Raw genomic sequence first — 13,598 nt, 5'->3', positions numbered from 1 at the left:
CTTCTAGCGAGAATTTTAGTGAATTCGGTCGACCCTCGATCACCCAAACCATAACGAATATCGACCGCAGCAGGGTATATCGAAGAGGAAACTCGTAGTGAAGTTAATGTTAGCCTTGTATCACTTCGAATTACTTTAGGAAGATTTATTAAAACCGTAAAACAGACGAAACGGTTCCATCAGTGGTACGTGACGGCATTCGGGGGTTTGGCCTTTGGGAAATATCTTGGTGAAAGAGGAAAATGTTTTCCAAGGAAAGGTAAAAAAAACATTATTTCTTTTTGCCTATTCTCAATAACATTTGGGTTCATCTTAGAGTTTTCTTGGTTGAAAATCTACACTAAATGAATTTAGCTGTAGGGTATTTCCTAACTTTGTTTAATACTGACCTCTTTCTCCCTTTTAGCAAGGCCAATTAAAGCCCCGTTTCCCTATCCTCTTCAGCCCTTAGAATATCTATGTTCTGCTGTTTCCGACTTGATTCCTTTATCCGTAGAAACGTACTGTCCGCTCGATAAAAGCAACGCAGGAGTACAGTACGCTGTGAGCTCTTAAGATCGTCGAACCGAAGGATTAGCCCTTTCCTAATTCCTTCCATCTCTTTCCGCCTTTCAGTTCCTCTTTCACTATTTCTACTACGTTATAGATGCTTTTACGTTTTCCTACTACCTACCTTTTACTACAAGTAATCCAATATTTATGTTCAGTTACACAAAGGCGGATAGATACTAAGTCGCCCTTTTCTCCGATAGCTGATCGGAAAAGGTTTCTTCGAACGAATATCTAACGTGTGTGCTATTTTCGTAACAAAAAAAAAACCAATAGATTAGGTTGCCTTACACGATATGAGTTTTATCCTTAGCTCGCATATCTCAGTTACACTCTGATATAATTAATCGATAAATAAATCATTTTGCGTGGGCGAAAAATAAGAAAAAAGAAACGCGAGGATATTAATATCAAACCGTAAGGAGATTTTAAGCGACAAGACCCATCGACTATTGTTGGATATGGGTTGATAGTCAGAAACTAAAGTATTCTATGTCGCCGGGAAACTTATCGAAGCGGATAGTCCAAGAGTTATGTTGGATATTTCGTGACGCGACGACTTTTTTGAGAAGCATCGATATATTTGGCCAAGCTTATACTTTGCTTTCTTCTATCTTTTTATATCTCTCAGAGACTCCTCTGTTCTCAAGCAGAAGCTTGGCCTCCGTCCAAGTTTGAATTTCCAGGCCCAGGAAAGGCGAAGGAAACGCTTTGCAAAGCGTTACAACTCATTGCACACAAGATCTAAGTATCAACCCAAGTCCGACAGGTCACCTATCGTTGACCTGCTAACGTTGCACTGTTATGGTAAGCAATAAACGAGAAAGAAGGAAAAGGAGGAGGAAAAAAAAACTAGCGAGGAAGGATACCATTTCCTCAACGATAATTATCCGTTCTACTAGTATACATAGTAAACATACACGTGTAGTTAAGTTTATTTCTATGTGTGTACCAAACCAAGAAAGATCAGGGAAGGCCGAATACTTTTCCACGCTAGACTACTACTACTGATACTACTACAACTCTAGGGTGAAACGATTCGTTTTGTCTTCTTCCTTTGGACGACTCTTGAGAACACGTGGGGGCAATAAGAATCAGAAGGTAGGTAGACGGTAGAATGTGTGCAAACACAGAGTAGGCAATTCTTTGTTTCTCAAGTACCTCTACTCTCCTTTTACTTCTTGCTGGATCCTCGACATAACCGAAAGAAACTGAAATTCTCGTTAAACGAAGAGTCTCCCATATTCCCATAGCCTCCTCCCTCGCACACAAATGTGTAAGAGGTCCACCTAATCGCACTTACGATCCATGTATATACAAGTCGTCAATGTTCAACTACATAGACTAGCAAAAGTTTATGCTTCTGGTCGGTCCTCTAACCGAAACGCTTGATTTTGTCGAGTGGGTTCACGTAGTGGAAGAGTTACGGTTTTAAAAAGCATTGCGATATTCACCCTTCCTTCCCGGAACGATTTCCCGTATCACCGACAAGCACTATAAATGCAGCTATTTTAAATCTACGCTTGGCAAAGGGTAGTAAATTGCGAAATAATTACGTTTGCCCCGCGTTCGCTTCTACCCCCGGGAAGAGGGTCGGTTACATGAGAAACGGCAAAAGGGCTGAAAATGGAAAAGGGAGGATGGTTGGTACCGCCTCACGTTTTCAAGTGTACTATATACCGATCTGCCTGCTTCCCCTCGAGGGAGATAATACTATACATTCTATATAAAAAAAAGAAAAAGAAAAGAAAAAAAAGACGGAATAAAAAAAAAAACGAAGAAGAAAGGAACGGAAAAAGAGGAAGATGTAATAGACTTCGTGTTCCGCGTTATTCGAACGAATGAAGGGAATCGCGAAACTGTTCATCCAAAGGGGATGCACACTTCGAGAAATTTTATCTTTAATTGGTTGCGTAAAAAGATTTGAAGCCGTGATAACTGAAGATACTTAACCAATGGTTCTCGTATTACCTTCGTAACTTCAAATATTTCCCTCTCTCTTTTCTTTCTAGCAAGGGGACCGTACACCGGAGCACCAAAGGATTTTAATGAGATTTGGTGTGTTAGTAGTATACTTTTAAGGTATTTTCGTAGTAAAATATTTTTGTTCATTCGCCAGCCAATTTCAAGAAAAAAACATTTAATACTTTTAAGTTCCACGATTCATCAAGTGGCGAACTAGCACAAGTTGCAACGTTCTCCTTGCATATCGGAGAGGCGTTCCGAGTTTAGCAAACGAACGAAAACCATAACGAAGTTTGCAAAACAAGGGGCCGGCTAAACAATGATCTATTTCTGAACGAGTGATATTCAAGCGGGAATGTTAGCTACAGTTATGCCGAAAACTTTGACCATTCCTTTCGTAACTAAAAGTTCCATTAGCCTCAATTCTAGAGAGGCTTGGCTTACTACGCGAGGCTAAGTATCGTGATAACGATGCACTACCATTGAAAAGGAAAAAGAGACACTGAGAGAGAGAGAAAGAGAGAAAATAATGTTAATACTTAGGAGAGAAACAGTTAGACAGAGAATACAAAAGAGTACGTGTGTACGTGAAAGTAACAAGGATGGTTAGTACCGTCTTTCAAAGAGAGTTAGAAAGAGAAATAGAGAGAGAGAGAGAGAGAGAGAGAGAAATGCAAGGATGAGACAAAGGAAAAGGAAGTTTCTTTCACACACTTTTGAGCAATTACGACAACCACGAATTGCTGTTGGTATCCAGAAAATAAGTGTATACGTCATACGTGTTATACCTAAATGTTACCACTAAATTATTCAAGCTTCACGAATAAAAACATTTAAGAAATAGAATACTTTGGTAAAAAAAAACCGACATAAAATTAAACTTTCTACTATTTGAACCATCATTTTCCTTTATCTTTATACCATTTTGTATTTAATTAAATAGAAAAATAAAATCTTTCATGGTTATGTACATGTTATCCAAAATAGAGCAATAAGAAAAAGAGAAGAGACCAAGAATATAGTAAACCTTTCTCTGCCTTGCCTTCCCTTCGAATCAATTATATGACCCATGAAGAAACCCTTTATCCAACTTGCAATTAGTTGCACCCATAATGAGATCTCGTAAATCCTGATGGGATTAAGGGGCACACTTTGTACCCCGCAGCACGAAAACCGTAAAACGAAAGAAAGTATTGAAATGTCCGAATGAAACCTCGGTAATCGGATAAGAGGAGGGAGAGGAGGAGGATAAGAAGGAGAAGAAGGAGAAGAAAGAGGAGGTGAAGTTGAAGAGGAGTAAAATTAACAACCGAGATTCTTTCACGAAACGGTAAACAAAGTTGAAAAAAGTAAGGAGTATAATTGCCGAATATACGACATTTGCGTATTTTATTTGCTACCAAACATCTAAGTTTCTTCGAGTAGTTATATTTCTAACTTTACGAAGAAGAAACTTGAACGATTACCAATAGGTGGTTGCCTGAGCGTACGCAGTTAGAAGTTTAATGATTGAGGGCTATTCCACAAACATCACGTTCGTTGAAAGACGGTTACGTGACCACAACATAAAATTATTGCTAGTTCTCTCTCTCCCTTTCTCTTTCTATCTATCTATCTATTCATTCCTTTACACGTGGTAGAGTGGCTTGCTCCTGTAGAAAGGAACGCCGTACGCGAGTGGGAAGGAAAATAGCGTAGAAGAGAAAAACCCTAGAGACCCAAATAAATAAAAAAGTAGCTGGTGGCCATTGTGATATCGCGACGAATACAATGAACGAGAGAAAGAGTGCGAGTGAGTGGGAGAGAAAAAGAAGAAGATAGAAAGTCGCTATGCCGACGAGGATGCGCGTCTTTGTATTCGGATGTCGAAAAGACGACGACGAATCCCATCTCCAAAATCATTCCTCTCTTGGTAATCCTTTTTTTCTCTCCACATTGGTGAAAAGAGGGTTGGGAGGGCACACGCTTACATATGGGGGAAAACGCGCCCACACTTGAATCGAGTCACAGTCGGATATTTGAATCAGTGCACAGGAAAAAAAGAAACAAGGGTGAGGGAAAAAAGAAAGAGGGAAATGGAGAGGAGCTCTTCCAACAGCCTTGCTGGTGTACGTCGTGGTAGTGGGTCTTCCATTGCTATGACTATGACCTCGAAGAAAAGAAATACGCGAGACTTTCGTTTCACCTTCCGCTCGTAAACGTAGCCGCCATTGTTAAGGTGTATCCAGAGTGGGAGAATAAGAGCCAAGGGAAAGGTGAAAAATATTAAGGTTTATATAGGAAAAGAGGGGAGAGAGAAAAGGAAAAAGAATGAGGGTTTCCTTGTTCTTCTTCAATGCAGAGAACATTTTATTTTTTATTTTAAAACGAGACATCTTCCAGCAGGATATAGAATATTGAGCTTGAAAAGACCCACGGATATAGATAACATGAAAGAATATTATTTGACCGAGTGAGATAATATCTTTCTTTTAGTTTAATCTTCAATAAATTCCTACTAATAAATACTTCATTCAGAAAGGCTACTCGTAAATCTTGGAGAAAGGTACTTTTAAAGTATGCAAAATACATTTTTCGATGATAAAAGGGGTATTCAGGAATAGTCGAAGGACGTAAGCTTTTGTAGGAGATGCAAGAAAGCGTTTGTGAGAAGAGTGAGAGAGCTATAACGAAAGCCAGAGCTATTGCTGCCACTTTTGCTGGCTAGAAAAGCTTCCAACGTGGACTTTTTGCTACTACCATTGCAACAGTTGGCTCCTTTAAGACTCTCCTCTCTCGAAGAACACACTCGACTGGGAATCCTCCCTTTACCGCCTCTCATAAGCGGTCACTCGAGCGAACGTTGCTGTTTCTACAGATCCTCCTACACATAGGTAGTACACTTTAGGCTTCGGGTCAGTGACCGGCTTTTAATGTGAAAGGATATATAAAGTCTTGGGTCGATAAACTTTACAAATCTTTTTCTCAACAAAGATCATTTTCTTTTCTTTTACTAATCAACAACAGAGTTGAGTTTTCTTTTTATATTTAATATTGCAAATAGAGATAAAAACAATATCCAGTTAATTGTAATTGTTCACAAACAATTATACAAGTTTAATTAGTTAAATAACTATGATCACAGTAAAGACAGCATTGGTCGGCAGTTTAGGCAAGCTTATCAAATCGATGATGCGAGTTTCTGTTTCAGGAATAGTGTACACGTATATGTCTATATATGTATGCATACTTGCTAGCAGATATATTCGGAGACATCGTGATAACACAACGAGAGATATAGTTGGGCCAACGTTTCAGTCCGATATCGAGTCAGAATTCGTGCGACAATCAGCGGGATTTGAAGCTCGTAAAGTTCACCGATATATCGCGCATGCGTGCTTGTTCTCCGATCTACTATTCTACCCCTCGACCACGATTATTTACTGGTATTACATGATACTACGATACATTTGTGGATGTCGGCAATCCTTCTAAAATGAATAATATCGATCGTCTATCGAATGCTATAGGTACGCAGCGGGAGAGTATTACCACGTGAAATGATAATCTAATAATGTGAGACCATAGGACGTCAGGATAACCTTTGAAATAATAAGTTAATACTCCAATATAATTCGATAATTAATAATGTTGACGATACCGCTAAACGTTGACGAATCACATGACAAGATGATAATCGAAAATTCGAGAAGACGGAGTTAGAAATTAGCAGCCCTTTTCTCTACCGTTTCACCATCCTTTATCTTTCTCTATATATCTCGTGTGCGCTTCCGAGAGGTCGAGTCGACACTAACCGACTCATTCATTGCCTAGTTTAGCGGCACTTTGGCCTGAATATTCATAGCAAACCCCATCCCAGGCCACTGGGTAAATATCACTCGAAAAGTTCACCGGAGCCTTCGTCGTCTCGGCAATGAGTGTGAGAAAGAGAGAGAGAGAGAGAGAGAGAGAAAGGAGGATATAGACGGTAGTTGGCACGGTGATATAGCGAAACGAGCGGATCTAGTGTTCCCGTCAAGAGGCTTAAACGTTCTTGAGAGGTGCCCTTTTCCGCGCCCCGACGAAATCGTATAAAGTGAGCTTTTTCGACATCCGCCATCATCACCACGACCACCACCACAACCACCATCACCACCAACACCATTATTCTCTGTCCTAATTCGCAGAAGAAAAGATTTTCTTCATGCTTCTATGGATCTTCCGTGGTAAGAAGCTCGTCCTACCTTTTCGCACGCTACATTTGACATGCACCGTTAGAAAACGCACGACAACGCCACGGTCAATGCGAATTCAATATCGGAAAACAATTTCTCGGGAAGAAAAATTTTACCAGGGCTTTTCATGCCTTCGGACTTGGCGAGTTTGTGTTCTCTTTTGTATATGTGTGTGTGTATTGTACCTTACCACTCCATCCTATTTCTTTCTTTCTTTTTTTCACCCTCTTTCTGTCTATCTCTCCAGTTCTCTATTTCTTTTTCATCCTTTCCGTCGGATGGTTTCCTTCCCTTCTCTCGTACTATTCTCGTACCATTTCATCGGTACCACCTCCTTTAAACCACGCTCGTTTCTCGTTGTAAAGGAGTGCTCGTAGTCTTTTCTTCTGACTTATGAGCGTGCCGAGGTCATAACGATAAACTTTAATGCCTCTTTCTTTATCGTTATGGGCTTTGATCGTAAGATTGCTAAATTAATTGGTTAATGAATTTTATCTCATTTTTTATGCGATCGAGCATATGCAGTTTATTCCTCGTCCATTTGATTTGTTTGAACGTTTACACATTATATAAATAAATTATTCACATTTAAGTTACCTCGAGATTACTTTGGCTTGACTGAAGAGAAAAATTCAAATGTATAATAAATATTGTTATATAGACTTAACGAATTATTTTACTCGCACAATGGTTTTTAAATTAATATAAATTTTCACTTTGATAAATAAATTTGAGCAAGATAAGCTTCGTTAACGTATCGCTCTTTATACATTATACCAAATGAATTTTGTTATATTGCGATAGTAAAGTTTATACATGTGTTGTCCCTAATAAAAGCAAACGTCAAAGAGTGTAATATAAGAGACGAAAAAAAGGAATGCACGTGTAACGAAAGAGAGAGAGAAAGGCAGAGAGAGAGAGGGAGAGGTGGAAATGGTTATCTCGACATTCTCTCGTATGTTCCGGAGAAACGTTCGACTCCCATCCGGAGAATGCGTCTCTCTGTCTACGTCGGAGTGGCAGGAGCGCGATATTGAAATTCCAAAATCATGGGCGGCTTATTAAAACATAATTAATTAGCGTGTGAATCAAAGTACGGTACAAAATAGGACGAGAACAGAATGGAATGAGAGTGGGGGAAGGGAGAATGGAGAAACGAAAGAGAAGCAGGAGGAGGGTAATTGGGGATTGCGAAGAAGAGAGAACAGAGGGTTGCTTTTGCCGAGCGTCTATTTAAATTGTTCACTCGGAAATCAGCGAGTTTCGTCGTCGGCGCGGTAAGCTGCCTATGAAGTACACTCGTTTATAACGTCCCCGAAACAAAATTAAATTGTAATTGCACGATGCGCACTATATATATATATATATATATATATATATATATATATATATATATATATTATGTGTATCTACTATATATATATATATATATATACGTATATATTACATAACGGTGCTAGAAAAGGTGGTGAAGGCTTACTATAGTAGGTATGTGTCCTGCCAACGACAACTAATTACATTTAGGTACCATAATTTTACTATGACGGCGAGTAATTGCCTCGACTACTCATAATGAAAAAGTATTGATTGTTCGTGCTCGCGTTACCTTTTGTGAACACATCCATGCCAGTCGTCCCAGCCGTATTCCATTCGTTCGTTCGTAATTTCGTCAACCATTTTTGACATATTCTCGGGCTCAAGTGATATTTCGCAATAAAAATTCATACATTCATCTGAAATCTCATTACATGTTTTTCTCCATGTTTATCGTTTTCGGTAAACGCTTAAACACATTTCCACGTCAAATGATATTTTTCTCATTAAGAGGTAAGCAAGTGAACGATGATTGTGAATATCATTTTTCTATGGTCTACGTATTTACAAACACCGGAAAAATACATTTCAATCAATTTTATATGGTGTACCGTTTTAGATGCACGTAGCGTGGACGTGACATTTAATCAAATGCAGTCTGACAAGAATCGTGTTAATATTTTAATGCGTGTATTTACATCAATCGAACTCAAGTTTAATATAATCATTTCTTTGTTTAAAAAATATAATAATTTTGAGCAGGAACACTGCAAACGTTGTGTGTTCTCAAACAGAATCATTGTTCTTTCACATAAATAGAGCGGGAGTTTAAACGTAATAGCTAGGTATACATACATATAGGTATTAAAGTTATGAACAAATAGCCCCGATAAATTCTTACCAACCATAAGCGGTGTACCAAACTAAATCCATTATAACTTACGTTTAATCGGCCGATAAATTTTAATTTTTACCAGGCTAAACTTTACTTGCTACCGTTTAGATATACCAAGGCCTGCGAATAAGAATGGATTTTGTTTAAGTTTTTCTTCGGACGGTAATGTTTCAAGGAAATGATCGGACAGCACAAGTTTTCCAACATTGGAGTTGGGGAGGAACATTGATGTGAACAGAAACGTAAGAAATAATCTTGGATTATTTTGTACGATAAATAAACTCGTTGTTCCGACAAAAAATGACAGACATTAATTACTTAATTAAACATTTAGAATCTTAAAAATGATTATATTTTGTAGGAGAACGAAATGGAAAAGGAATGTTTCGATAGCGAATGAAATTTAGATAAAGGAAGAACATTTATCTGCACCTCCGTATACAAGAGCAAGCTTGTGTGGCAGCTTAAGGGGTTAATAAGATATTTAGTTTACTAACATTTCGTCGGAGGTGGAGGTGAGGATTGGAGGCGGAGACGGAAGTAGAGGATGGAGGTTTAAGGGAGAGTTTGCCGAGAGCGAAGCTCGGTCTAAGAGACTTAGGTCCTAGCGGTCACCCCTTGAGTGCATTCTCCTGTTCGAGCGTGTCTGCCAACGCTTTAGGCTTTCAAGATCATTAATTTAAGGCGCCGCTCAACGCCACCATCGTAGACCAATGAATTCTTTGTGTTACTCGGACACACCATGAAAAAGGAAAAGATGGAAAGAGTAGTCTTTGCTAAATCACCTTTCTTTTACTTTCCTGAAAACGCGACATTACGTTTCTCTATGCGAAATGGACTTTTACGCAGAGAATCAAATAATCGATCGAAGATTTCTCCGAGAAGAAGGAGGACGACGGGGAAAGGAGAAGCTGAGAGAGCTAAGAGAAGAAGAAAGAATTGAAGGAGGAAGAGGAAATAATAATAATAATCATAAAGCAGCTTCGTGAAATTGTACAAACGCGTCGTGTCTGCTCGCACGGAAGACTAAAGTTTATACTTTGAGTTTCGAACAAAGCTTTGAGAAAGTTCGAAGGCAGAGGCGCGCGATGCAGATCGAGCGGAAATGAAAATAAAAATGAGTGTGAGAGAGAAAGGAAAGGAAAGGGAGAAAGAGAAAAATAAAGAGCGGAGAATCGTCGTTGAATGTTTGAGAGAGAAAGAGTATTTGGAAGGGACGAATGGAAAAAGGCGACTATCGATCGGCCGACGGTGTCTACGTGTCGTAGGTGCGAGGAGTGAAAGAGGGAACGTGGGGAGACCAGACTGGACTTTCGGGAAAGTCGAGTACGCAAGCTATTTGCGGGATAATGCGAGATTGAGGAATAAGGAGGAAAGAGGAAAAGGGCGAGTACGACAACGATGGGAAGAGATCGAAGTCGGACAAGAGCTTATGGCTAAACTAGTGGTTAGGGACGAAGTACTGGAATAGCGAATGTGAGAGGAAAAGTAGCACGATGAAAAAGGAACAATGAGAAGATTAAACATATAAATGTTACCTCGAATTCAGAAATTATTGCAAAACAACTGTATATAAATAAATTGTCCTATATAATATTTTCTCAAAGTATATCAAAAAGTTATTGTTAGCAAGAAAAAGATAGACTTTTGTATGTTCTATCGTTTGTCGCGACTGTATTCTAGGTTCTTACTAGTCAAGGATTTGGCACCATTGTTATAAAATGTAAGGAATTAAATCTCTGTCAATTTTTTTCAGATTCCAATTTTCATAACCATAGTAAGAAAAGAGAAAAATAATTTCAGCAGGGTTACTTGTTCTTTCAAAAGTGTGTTATATATTATAGTAGTAGTAGTAGTAGAAAGGGCCAACGTTCTTTGCGAGCACACCGCGAATGACTTACTAACGACCAAAGTATAATCGCGAAGCCGCTCTACGTCGCTCTCGCTCGACGAACTTTTATGTTCGAGGATTAGTGCGGCAAAGGTCGTGGTATAAAGCGGTTACGGGGTGCAGTTGCATCGTGCTGAGAACACGAGGACCGTTTATGATCGCGATTAATGGCGAGTACGATATTACCGTCCAACGAAATCGTCTCTTCGAGGCTTCATATAATAGTCGAGGAAAAAGGAGAATGACACAAAGAAGAAGGTAATACCTTTCTACTAGGCAGTATATCGTGATAAGCTCGCAATCAATTTTATTTTGCATAAGTTTTCTTCATCATGGTCCTTAACCTTGACTAACAATATTTTTATCGACCAATTATTACTTATCCATCCGATTTAGTATTTTACGATGTCGCGTTAACGACAAGTGTTCTTTGAACAGGTATGTCGGAGTATCTAGAGAGTTTATGCATGCACAAACAAGTTATCCGCACACTTTGGGATACACGAAAAGGGAGGAAGAGGATGAAAAGAAGAAGAAGAAGGAGTGAGAAAAGTAGAGGGAAACGCTGACGCCAGCCTCTTTGCGAGCCGCCATTGACGCGCCGACTTGAAAACTGCATGGAAACTTGAAAATAGTTTCGCCAACATGCTACGGGGTAGAAGAAGAAGAAGAAGAAGAAGAAGAAGACTTCGACTGGCAGAGAGACAAACCTTCTCCCTTTCTATCTCTTGGTCCCTCTTTTCGTCCCTCTTTTCTTCTCTCTGTCTTTACCACTTCGCTTCGAAAGACGATCTCGGAATTTCGAGCTGACTGCAAAGTTTTTAACTAAGTTTGGCGGTTCTCTGCGTAGCACTGTTCTTACCTCCGAATACCGGTGCGCTGGTTGCCTGCTACGTGGCCGCCTTTCATGTCGATTCTTTCGCGCAGCTCTTCTTACACACCAACCCACGCTTTATCCCTTTCTCCGAAACTCATTCGAATTAGGACCTGTCAAAAGGATAATTTCGAAATGATCAGTCTCTTCGTATCCATCCCTATTCGCGTTCGTTCCAAACTTTTTGGATGACTGTGTTGGATAAACGATGTCAGAAGAAAACTTGATAACGAGATGAAATTAAGGAACGAAAGAAAATTATTATAACGATCGAAATTCTTGTCATTGCTCACCTACCTAACTACCTATCTAACGATTGTCGGCCCTTAAAAAGGGAAATCGTAACGAAACGAGAATTACAATTTCATAATTAAGTTATCAGCATCAGCTACTCGAACTGGCAATTATCGTCGCTGATGTTGTCTGCAGAGAAAAAGAGAGAAAGTGAGCGAGCGAGCGCGCATGTACGCCTCTTCCCCTTTTTAAGTTTTAAACGTTTTCAACAGGGAGAGGCGTTGCTACCCTTCATAAAGATTAGTAAGAAGGGATGGAAATTAAAGCCGTACTACCATTGACGATTTCGAGGTCGAGGAACGGAATGGTTGATCGAGAGGGTTCTTTGAAGTTTACAACGAAGGAGGAAAGATGAAAATAATTAAAAGCATTGAAAACCTTTTTTAAGCTATGTCAGCGGTTCCAGACGCAGAGTTTACAACGTCGTTCGCAGGAACAACAAGAAACACTGTGGTAAAACAGAGGACCGCGTGACGTAAACCCTGTTTAAAAAAAGCGGAAGGGGTCCTTTTCTACGTTTTCTTTCTTTCTCTGCTCTTTTTTTTGTTGTTTTTTCTTTCCTTCATTCTCGGCGAAGCGAAGCACGGACTCGTGCAAGCAAGCAAGCAAGCAAGCAAAAGCAGCACAGCCTCGCTTTTTGCGCGTAGAGCCCGGTCCTAAGTTTTTCGCGACTTCTCTATAATTAAACTCGTGTCCGGCTGTTTTTCCATCCATTCGTAGCTCCTCTTTAGCGGAGCGAAAAAACGATATATCCATGCTTTGCATGCGTTTCTCGTGAACGAAGAAGAAAGATAGAAAGAAATGGGGGAAAAGGACTGACACTCTCCTCTGCTGCTGCTACTGCTGGTGGTGGTGGTGGTGGTGTCCGTTGGGAATTCTTAATCCTCTTTCCATTCGGTACCGTTGAAATTTTTCACTCCTTTTTCCTGGCGTATCAAAGCTACGAGAGAACCTAGCGATTCGATCGAGAGTAATTTCGAAAAACGAGAGATAAAAAAGTTACCACTTTTACGAGCTCGCGTTCGTCGACAGTAGAAAGTCTGCTGCTGGTGGTGGGTTTGAAATTTTCAAGCATAACAGTTCCGTGGGTGTTTACATCTGAACGATGCTTACTGCCAACCCTCGCGAGCGAGGATAGCTAATGAAATATTACACGGCACGCGGGATTACCGTGTTTTAATGCGTAGCAAGAATCGGTAGAACGGCTGTATGATAAATTAACAAATAACGCAGAGACCGTAAAGTATGTGTTTATGGTTGTCATACCCATCCCCTCGCCCTCTCTCTCACTTTCTCTCTCTCTCCCTCTTTTCCTACTCTCGTGTCCAGTTGATAATAATTTAATGTCGTGAGCCTAGATGGACACAGAATTATTATTACAGTTATTATTATTTTATTACGATTATTCTCGTCATCATCATTGACGCTGCTTGCTCGGCAAGCATTGTATTCTGAATCATTTAACGATCTCACACCAAATTACAAATGATCGTTGAACATACTCTGAACCATCGTGCGCGTTCAATGCACTACGTTTTCTCGAAAAATAATAATCAACTTCTGTCGATCTACGCTAAGCCTCCCATACGTTTTCATTATATT

At 39.7% G+C, this 13,598-nt stretch overlaps 1 protein-coding gene across 1 annotated transcript in view; it reads right to left on the bottom strand.

Annotated features, from left to right (window-relative positions):
* The window catches only part of LOC107067582 (bruno 3), a 232,715-nt gene that overhangs the window by 177,370 nt on the left and 41,747 nt on the right, over positions 1-13,598 (bottom strand). The gene's annotated exons all lie outside the window — the stretch shown is intronic.

The sequence above is a fragment of the Polistes dominula genome, unplaced genomic scaffold, assembly GCF_049000335.1.
Source record: "Polistes dominula isolate Pdom_NZ unplaced genomic scaffold, Pdom_raw_medaka contig_27, whole genome shotgun sequence".
NCBI classification, from domain to species: domain Eukaryota; kingdom Metazoa; phylum Arthropoda; class Insecta; order Hymenoptera; family Vespidae; genus Polistes; species Polistes dominula.
The sequence above is the reverse complement of the archived record's forward strand: the minus strand, read 5'-3'. Positions and strand labels throughout refer to the sequence as shown.